Below are 10,928 nucleotides of genomic sequence, written 5' to 3'. Positions count from 1 at the left end.
TGTTTCCTCTCTCAGACCAGCAGCCTCAGAACCTCCTTTCTCCGGGCTGGGTGTGCTGGCGGCGTCTCTCAACGTCCCTCACACTCGCACTCGGGAGGGGGCCAGGTCTGAGGCTAACCTGGCGTCTCTCGCCTGTCGCTTTCCGTCCCAGGCCACCATTGCCGCTGAGGCCAGTTTAGGTGGGGTAGGCACGCAGGTGTCACACGGACCTCAAAGCATAAAGTGGCACAGAAGCCACAGAAGGTCAGTGTTTGCTCATAGCCCTGTCCGTGCAGCCGTGCAGCCGTGCGGGGACTCAGTGATGGAGTCCCCGCACGGCTCAGCCGCATCCCCTGGCCTCCCATGGGTGCCCCGAGGTCAGCGTCATCCCCGTCGGCCGGAAGCAGAGGCAGTGATGAGCACTTGGAGCTTCGCTTCACTTTGTTCGGTGGGCGGATCTGGGCTGGAGCCTGTCACTTCAGCTCACCCCACTTGTGCGCACCCGACTGCCAGGGAGCCGCGGGCTGTGGTCCAGCTGCGCCCAGCGGTGGCCCAGGCGCAGCCACAGCGCCCTTGCCATTCCCGCTGAGTTTGGCAGCGTCCCCTGGACTGGCCTCCCTGCCTGCTCTCCAGTCCGTATTCCAGTGTGGCCAGAGTTAACCTCGAAAGCAGCAACCCCGCAGGCTCCCGTTGCCTTCAGGACCATATTCTTCACGGAGCGTCCAGAGGCCTCCCCCGTGTCAGCTAGCCCGACTTGCCAGCTCATCTCCAGCGGCCTCGGACCAGCCCTGGCAGACACCGAGCTCCTCCGGAACAGGCGCGCACGCTCACCGACCTGAACCTCTGCTCTGATCAGGTCGTCCTGCCTCGTCGCCCTGGCCTCAGTTCCGCTCATCCTGCAGGTCTTGTTCAAAGGCCCTCTTCTTCCTGAAACTCCCTCCGAGCTGTCTGTACCTGAAAAGCACCCCCCCCCCCCCCCCGCTTTCGCTGCGTACTCTCCTCTGGCCACAGGAGGACCTGTTCAGCCACCTCCTGTGACGGCTCCTCGTTGAGCCCCTTCCCCGGGGAAAGCCCTCCTTGTGCTTGGCCGGTCTCTAAAGGTGGGAGAAAGCCCGCCTCCTTGACCACAGCTGTCCTAGTCTGTCTCCAACGGGTATTTCTAGGCTTCGCTGTGGCCTGGTTCGGCCACCTTGGAAAGCCCTGCTTACATCGCTGTGTCCTTCCATGAGTCTGTACCTTTGCCTCTGCTCTCCACTGGAAGGCCCACTGTGGCACCTCCACCATCTGGTGAACCAGTGGTCACATCACATGCCGTGTGCCCGGTCCCCTCCCATCCCGGGTACCTGCCCCTCTGGCGAGCCTCTGCTCGCCTCCATTCCAGTCCATTCTTTCCAACAGATGTGAATTCTCGGGAGCCAGATGTCCTGAGTGGTGTGTGGAGCCTCGCTCTGAGCCCAGGGTTTGGCACTCAGAGGGTTAAAGAAGCATTTCTTTCTTTTTTTTGTTTAAATATGTATATTACATTTTAAAAAAAAGATTTTTATTAGTTTGTTTTTGTTACAGATGTTTCTCCTTTTTCCCCCATTGACACCCTCCTTCCCATTCCCCCCGCCCCTTCCCCAGCTTTGTTGTCTGTGTCCATTGGTCATGCATACATGCACACAAGTTCTGTGGTTCATCTCTGCCCCCCCAACACCTTCTCTTCTGAGGTTTGTCAGTCTGTACCCCACCTCTATGTCCCTGGGTCAGTTTTGTTCATCAGTTTGTTTAGTTCATTATATTCCACAAATAAGTGAGATCATGTGATATTTGTCTTTCTCTGACTGGCTTATTTTGTTCAGCATAATACTCTCCAGGTCCCTCCATGTCATCTTAAATGATAAGAGATCGTTCTTTCTTACAGCTGCACAGTACTCCATTATGTATATGTACCATAGCTTTTTTATCCACTCACCTGCTGATCGACACTTGGGCTGTTTCCAGATCTTAGCTATTGTAAATAGTGCTGGTGTGAACATAGGGGTACATATACTCTTTCTGATTGGTGTTTCATGCTTCTTAGGGTATATTCCTAAAAGTAGGATCACTGGGTCAAATGGAAGTTCAATTTTTAATTGTTTTAGGTAACCCCATAGTGTTTTCCATAGTGGCTGCACCAGTCTGCATTCCCACCAGCAGTGTACTAGAGTCCCCTTTTCTCCACACCCTTGCCAACACTTGTTGTTTGATGATTTGTTGATGGCGGCCATTCTGACAGGTGTGAATTTCTTTCTTTTGTGTGTGTGTGGAATAAATGTGCGTGCCCACCCACCACATTAGCCAGGGCTCTTCACCCTCGCTGCCGGATAGGTCTGTGTAGACAGGTTGACTAACAACAGTGCAGTCAGATCTTCCTGAGTGAACCTTGTCTTTGACAATTTGATGCCTCTACTAAGAAGGCAGAATACAAGCACATTTTTTTGCATATGTCAGGGAGGACAAGAGGAAGTAAAAATCTTGGGAAAACCCAAAGCACATAATAAAAATACAAAAGAAAGACGCTTAGGAAAATATATGTGAGAAGTTCACATTCTTGAACTGTTTCTTCTTTTTTAAAAACTGAAACTTCTCCAAAGAGTACAGCCTTAAGAAACTTGGCCCAGGTGTATTTAATTTTCCAGAACAATATACTGATGATTATCATCTGGGATCGTGCATTCTTAACCCTTAGGCCGGCACCTACTGTTAACCACCCTGAAAGCGTTAGGGTGTTTGCCAAGGCAAGAACATGTCAGGGGGCAAAGTTTGAAGTTCGCTAAACCTAGAAGAAAAGGGCTCTGGTTGGCTGGGAGGTGGTTCAGGTAGAGGGCGGAGGGCACAGATGGGGTCTTAGATGGGGTAAGAGAAAGCTGGATCCGTGACATTGCCACGCGTATTCCATGGGACTCGGTTCTCGACATGTTCTCAGGCCTGTGAGCTGGGGCGGAAGCCAGCCACATACCCACTTTTTAACTTTGATGTTCAGCTGGGGTTGCGAATGCTGCTGTTCTGTTTGACATGCAAGGTCAGAATATGCCCTGTTGCTTTCAAGTTGAAGTTTTTTAGGCAAACAAACCAGCGAACACACCCCCCTGCCGTGCCAGAGGGAGCTGAAGGCGGGCTTTGGGCGGGGCCGTCTTTCCGAAGGACAGCGTGGCCTGCGTGTCCGTTCCTGTTCCCTCCGGCCTCACTGTGGAAGCATGAAGGCACCTGTGTGAGAAACGTTCATCTTCAGGACTTTATAAAAGGAGTTTGGCTGGAGTGGCTCAGTGGTTGAGCGTCGACCCATGCACTGGGAGGGCGCCGGTTCGATTCCCCATCAGGGCCCATGCCCAGGTTGTGGGCCAGGTCCCAGTGGGGGCAGGCAGGAGGCGGCCATTGATGTTCTCTCTCATCGATGCTTCTGTCTCTCTCCCCCTCTCCCTTCCCCTCTCTCTAAAAGTCAATAAAGGAAAAAAAACAAAGGAATAATTATGAAGACTGAGAAAATACATGACTGGAGTCCTTCCAGCATTTGGGAACCACCCCCAGGCAGCTCCGGGCCCAGAGACATACCTCTTGGCAGTTCTTAGCAGAGAGAGGCCCGTCGCCCTTTTGAAACTTGATGTGGCCCTTCCAACATGTCACAAAACCGGTCTACTCTCACTTCCTTGGACAGCGCGAAGGAGGGCCGAGGACTGTGTTTCTCCCCATTAGTTGGCAATTTCCAACAGTTTTTAGATGGTGTGTATGGGGGCTATGTAATTTGTAAGGGATATGAAATGCATAGGTATTTATGAAATCTCCTTACTCATTTTGCAGAACTGGAGTTAGGTCCAATTTCTGTCTGATTTTCTTTGGCACATTTCCAGTTTGTCCTGCACGCTCCAGAATGCTGTGCAGTGACAGTTCTTTCTTCTGTCACTCATCCTCACCGTCGACCCTTCGTTAAAGCCCAGAGTCTGCTGTGGGAACAAGGGCCAGGATCTCTGTGGCATCCCTGCAGGACTCCGACTGGGACACAGGCTTGGCGCCTTCCCCTTGCCACGCCCTGGGCTTCTGTGCTACGATGGGAAGCCACGGAGGGAGTTAGGGGGAAACTGAGTTTTTTTTAAAATTGTCACCTGAGAATATTTTTCCGTTTATCATCAGACAGAGTGGGAGGGAGTGAGAGAGAGAGAGAGAGAAACATTGATGTGAGAGAGACACATCAACTGATTGCCTCCTGCAGGACCCAACCAAGGCCAGGACGAACCGCAGCTGAGGTACGTATCCTTGACCAGAATTGGGCCCGCAACTCATTGGTCTGCAGGCCGATGCTCTAACTGCTGAGCCAAACCGGCCAGGGCTGAAAATGCGTTTTGAGAAGCTTGTTCTGGAAACTGTGGGGAAGGGACTAGGGTCGGGCCAGGGGGTTTCCTGGGGGACTAGTCCACGCAAAAATATGCCAGTCTCTTGCATTTGGGGTTGGTGGCCGTGGAATTGGAGAGAAGCGAAGTGACCTAGTTATCATTCAGAGGGAAAATAGGTGAGAGTTGGTGATGGGTTGGCTATGATGTTTGGGTGGGAGGTGGAGAAAGTGCCAAGGTTGGCCTCTCGTTTTCTACCTGGTAAAATGATGCCAGAAGGGCCCTTCACTGTGAGAGGAGACACAGGAGGAGGGGAGTCAGGCCCGAATTGGGGGAGAAGATCCTAAGGCTGGATTTGGAAGTAGAATCTATAGTTCTAAAATTTATAGGTGAGATCTGGGCTGAAGAAGTAGATTTTGAAGACATCGGTGAATACCTAGTTGGACATTCAAAATTCTCCAGGAAGCCTCAGTTAGATTGACTATATTTAAGTAGGGAGATTGTTCTAAATGTACAAGGTACAAAAATTATAAGACATGTGTCTAAATTCTCTGCTGATGAGCGAGCAATCATGGGTCTCAGTGGTCTTCACCCCTGTCTTCTTCACCCATAAAGTAACAAACATATAATTTGTTGTCTTTAATCAGTATTTCTCTGTAGGCCTTTCTGTGTCTTGGAGAAATTCCTGCCACAAATGACACCCCCTCATCCCAGTGCACGCCCAAGAAGGAAATGAGTGGAGGCAAGCCTGGGGACGGGGTGGAGGAGGAGCCTATGTGGGTTTCCCGTGGTGCATCGCTGGCTCCCAGCCCTCGTCTCTCAAGCTTCGTGGAAGGCTTTGACGTGTGATGCTTCATTCACTCCCATCCTTAACTGCAAAGGTTTTAACAACCATTAAAAAATCATTCCCTGAGTTGTCAAAGATGCAAAATACTCGCTCCTTTTCAACATTGGCAAGAATTTCCCCAAACTATTTAACATTTTGGAAAGATTTAGTTCTGTTATGTGATAAATTATATTCTAAAACTTGGGTCATTGTTATGGGGCATCTTATTGCCACCACCACATGATTACTGATCATTGCTGGACGTTCATTCACTGAAACCTGTTTGGTAGGTGGCGGTATTTCTCCAGTTCTCCAGTGATAACATTGGTGCTCTCACAGCTGTAGAGCGAGCATCGCAGGACAGGTTTTGAGATGGGATGTGCCTGACCCCCCAAGTCAGTGACCTTTCGCAAATGTGGGCCTGACCCTTGGGGCCTTGACACATATTTGTTACTTAAATCTTTTGGCCCATAGATATAGTTCACTCTTTTCTTAGAACTTTTGAATGGGTCCCTTTGAACGGGTCTTTGTTTTAGTCCTGCTTAATTTAAATACTCAAAGTGTAGACTAGTCACATAAAAGCAGCGGCCCAGGGTTCTAAAGGGGGTTTATCAATGTACACCGCTCCCATTTGCTTGACTTGTCTGTAAAGCATATGGACCATGAGAGGCACCATATACATATTGTCGTCTTCATCCAGAGCCACGAAAGAAGCTGCTGGTGAGAGATGAGTGAGCTTTTGTTTCTGGAAAACTGGTTTTGTTTCTAGGTTGACCTCTATGGAGCGAGAACACGTCTGCGGTGAAAAAGAGAAACCTTGACTCTGTTTTTTTTTTTTATCCTCACCCGAGGATTTTGCCATTCCTTGTACAGATAGAGTGGGAGGGAGAGAGAGGACGAGAGAGAGAGAGGGAAACATCGATGTGAAAGGGACACATCGAGTGGCCGCCACCCGCACGACCAACCAGGGCCGGGGACAAACTGCAACCGAGGTACATGCCCTTAGCGGGAACCGAACCCGGGTCTCCCCGGACCACAGGTGGATGCTCCAACTGCTGAGCCAAACCGGCCAGGGCGAGAAACCTTGACTCTGAACGACTTTGAGGGTTGGTTGGTTGGAGGGAGAGGTGAGCTATGGTATCAGGCCCTCCTCTTTGGGATGGTGGAGTGGGAAGAGGGAGAGAGAGAGAGAAAAGAGAGGTGCTCCTCAGACATATGTTTTAGTGGAGTCATAGGGACATTTTATGTGTGGAGTCTGACACTTACCGTACATGGTGCTTTTTGCCCAGAAGGTTCTCAGAAGAATGCATTCTTGCTTTCTCCCTTGTCTACGCCCACTAATTGTAATCAGTGCCACCTGGGTGATTCTGGAAGCCAGTCTAGACCAGCTACACCACTTAATAGTTGCAAGGATGGGTAGAAGAATAGTTTCTCCACTGAAAACTATTGGAGGAATTTATAAGCTGTCTGGGTGTAATTAGCTATGAAAGATATTGGCAAGGGCATGAAACTAACATTCCTTTCTCATCTCTGAACTCTGCCTCTTTCCATAACTGGCAAGTCTTCGCCAAGTCCTTGCATTCTTTTTTTTAAAATCCTCACCTGAGGATATTTTTTCCATTGATTTTTAGATAGAGTGGGAGGGAGGGAGGGAGGGGGAGAGAGAGAGAAAGAAAGAGAAAAACATTGATGTGAGAGAGACACGTTGATTGGTTGCCTCTTGCACAACTCCAACCCGGAACCCAGGTATATGCCCTTTTTTAAAATTCTTTTTTATTTATTTTTTATCCTCATCCGAGGACATTTTTCCATTTTTTTGTTAAGATAGAGTGGGAGGGAGAGAGAGGAAGAAAGAGAGAGAGAAACACTGACGTGAAAGGGACACATCGAGTGGTTGCCACCCGCACGATTCAGCCAGGGCCGGGGACAAAGTGCAACTGAGGTACATGCCCTTAGCGGGAACCGAACCCGGGTCCCTCTGGACCTCAGGCCAACGCTCTAACCGCTGAACAACCGGCCAGGGCCAGGTACATGCCCTTGACCAGGAAACAAACACTCGACCCTTTGGGCGCAGGCCGACACTCTAACCACTGAACAACCGGCCAGGGCCAGGTACATGCCCTTGACCAGGAAACAAACCCTCGACCCTTTGGGCGCAGGCTGACACTCTAACTGCTGAACAACCGGCCAGGGCCAGGTACATGCCCTTGACCAGGAAACAAACCCTCGACCCTTTGGGTGCAGGCTGACACTCTAACCGCTGAACAACCGGCCAGGGCTGGCCCGGCCTTCTTGTTATCTTGTTCTGCTCTTTGAATCCCCACCCAGGCTTAGTTGTCCTGAAATCTGCATGCTGTCTTCCCATCCACGTGTTTGTTTCTCTAAGCTGCCTTCACTTAGGTAGGGATCCGTCTGAGCAATTACGCCAGAAGGGCTCTCTGCCATTTTGCATGTGTGTGTGCATGGATATGAATGATTCAAGCCTCGAACTACATTTTATTAGTTAGATGCTATAGAAGGCCAAGTTTGACCTAGTTAGAAGTTATCGGCGCTACTAGAAGCATAGGGTTGTTTGCCTGTAACACTTGAGATGTGTATCTGGGGGTGGTAATGGCTACTTTGAAATGCTTGCTGCTCAGTGTCACGGGTTTGCCTAGACCTATGGGAAGTTAGGATCTGTTTCCTTTTAAAGGAGTGGTGCTCGCAGAAAATAAACCCTCACAGGGGCTACGGCACATGAATGACTGACACCACCTCTCTGCGAAACAGGGCCTGTCCTTAGTAGGCATACGTGAGTGCTTTTTGTGGTTCCTCGGAAATTTAGACATAGAATTACCACATGGCCCAGCGGTTTCTGGGATGTACCCCAGATAATTGAAAACAGCCCTGGCCGGTTTGGCTCAGCCGTTAGAGCCCCACCCGAGGACCGAGAGATTGAGGGTTTGATTCCTGGTCAAGGGCATGCAGGTTGGGGATGTGCAGGGGGCACATCACATCAGGATGTCTCTATCACATCAATGCCTCCCCCCCCCCCCCCGCTTCCACCCAATTGGAATATATCCTCCAGTGAGGATTAACAAAAAACAAAAAAAGAAACAATTGAAAACAAGTACTTCAGCCCTGGCCAGTTTTCTCTGGTTAGAGCATCGGCCTGCAGACCAAAGAGTCGTGGGTTCAATTTCGGTCAAGGGCATGTACCTCAGTTGTGGTTCGGTCCCTGGTCCTGGTTGGGGTCATGAGGGAGGCAATCAATCAATGTGTCTCTCTTCCTCCCTCCCACTGTATCTGAAGATAAATAGAAAAATATCCTCGAGTGTGGATTTAAAGAAAAAGAAAACAGGTACTCCAACAAATACATGTACATGGGTGTTCATGCAGCCTTTTCACAGTAGCTAAAAGGTAGAAACAACCCAGATGTCATCAACTGGTAAATGGGTAAACACATTGTGGTATAAACATATAATGGAATATTATTCAGCCTTAAAAAGGAATGAAGGACGGATACATGCTACCACACGGATGAATCTTAAAAACATCACGCTAAGTGAAAGAAGCCAGCCCTGGCCAGTTTGGCTCAGTGGTTAGAGCGTCGGCCTGCGGTCCAGAGAGACCCAGGTTTGGTTCCTGCTGGGGGCGTGTACCTTGGTTGCAGTTTATCCCCAGCCCTGGTTGGTTGTGTGGGTGGCAGCCACTCGATGTGTCCCTTTCACGTCAATATTTCTCTCTCTCTCTCTCTCTCTCTCTCTCTCTCTCTCTCTCTCTCCCTCCTACTCTATCTGAACAAAAAATGGAAAAATGTCCTCGGGTGAGGATAAAAATAAAAAAAGAAGCCAGACACAAAAGGTTACCTGTTGTATGATTCCAAGTTTATGATATATCCCAGAATGGATAAAGCCATGGAGACAAAGCAGATTGGTGGTTGTGAGGGCAGGGTGTGGGGGGAGGGTTGAGGAGAAAGGAGATGTAGAGTTAACTACTTAATGAGTATGGAGCTTCCTTTTGGGTAATGAAATGTTTTAGAACTAGATAGAGGTGGTTACACATTTGACCATGCTAAACGCCACTAAGTTATTCACTTAAAAATGGTCAATTTTATGTTATGTGAATTTCACCATAATGAAAAAACAAAACCAAACAAAACCCTGCAGCAACACCTGCGGAGGGCTTGCTGTGCACCAGGCACTGTGCGGGGCATTTCACAGTTCTCGCTCTCTCATCGAGGTCACGTGGCCTCTCTGAACTGGGTGAAGAATTCCTTCTGTTTTACAGCTGAAGACCCGACTGAAGCCCAAACAAGTTAGCAACACACTGTCCTTCTGCCGAGCTTTCTAGAGCTCGACTTCCCAGAGGCAGACACGATGACTGGAGAAACTTGGTTGGAGGTGGAGTTGTTTGGCAGTAGCTTCAATTTTGAAAGAACGTCTTTCTGCTCTGAGTGTAGGCGCTAGGTGGTAAGGGATTTAGAGGCTGTGGTTCTGTGTTTAAAAGGAAGGTTTGCAGAGAACTAGTCTGGGTGAATGCAGAGGGGTGCTTTAGAATTTTGGGGGGTGATGCGACTTAGGAGGCCGGCAGGACTTCTTGACGGGATCTCACGGTTAGGGGATTCCCAGAGGGCAGGCAGATGGTGTTGGGATGGACACAGGTTCCGCATCTGTACTTGACCAGTCTGTCATCAAAATTTTTGTACATTTATTATTTATTTATTGATGTTTGCATAAATCTCATTACATCAGCGACTGGGGATTTAAGGATCTTCACTTGCACAGGCTATGAAATATCTGCAGCGAGCAGATTTTGCATGATCTGTTATTTCCTTGTGGTTCACTAACATGATTTTATGAAGACTTGGCTATTAGAACCTGCCTACCCTCCTGGCCTACATTTTTCTTCCTCCATTCATTTGCAAACTCACTCACTCCCTCACCCATGCACCCACTCAGTCTCCCTCACTGATACGTACTACATATGTGTCACTCACCCACTAGCTGACACACGTCTTAGCTCACTCACTCATTCACTCCCTGATGGATTGCTTCATTTAATCTATATAAATAATGCGTGAAAATGTGCTTGTAAAAATGCGAACAGTATATAAATACATCGAACAAAAAATGAAAGTCCTCCTGTACGGAGCCTCTCAGCTTCCTCCCCCTCTGATGTCCACCCCACCGTTCACGGTGCGTCACGTGGTGTGCAGACTGCAGGACTTCTGCACGTTGATTTCATACACAGATGCATGTGTAAGGAGTTCGCGGTGCTGTATATCATCCAGTATCCTGAATCCATTATGATGGATTCTGTTCTGGAAAGTCTTTCTAAAATAACTGTTGTGTTTTCTGATGTGTAAACATACACTTTTTCTTATAATAGAACTTCACCAGTTACTCCTCACTCCCTCACTCTCGCCAAAAACAATCACTTTTAGGACATTACATTTGTTGCATCTTTATGGCTTCATGGAAAGTGTTCAGTCCTAAATACTGTAGTTTTACCTATCAAAATGTTTTTTTTTTTCCAGAGAAGAAATGTATTTTTATTTATTTATTTTTAATTTTTAAATTACAGTTTACATTATTATTTTGGGTATACAGTACAGTGGTTAGGTATTCATATTCTTTACTGATATTCCAAGGACCCACCTAGCACTGTGCATAGTTACTACAATATTGTTGACTCCATTCCCTAGGCTGTACTTCACATTCCTGTGACTATTCTGTAACTGCCAATTTGTATTTCTCAGTCTCTTCACCTTTTTGATATATGAACTTGAAGAATCC

Source organism: Molossus molossus, unplaced genomic scaffold (assembly GCF_014108415.1).
Source record: "Molossus molossus isolate mMolMol1 unplaced genomic scaffold, mMolMol1.p scaffold_m16_p_5, whole genome shotgun sequence".
Classification (NCBI taxonomy): domain Eukaryota; kingdom Metazoa; phylum Chordata; class Mammalia; order Chiroptera; family Molossidae; genus Molossus; species Molossus molossus.
This window is presented reverse-complemented; position numbering follows the sequence as displayed.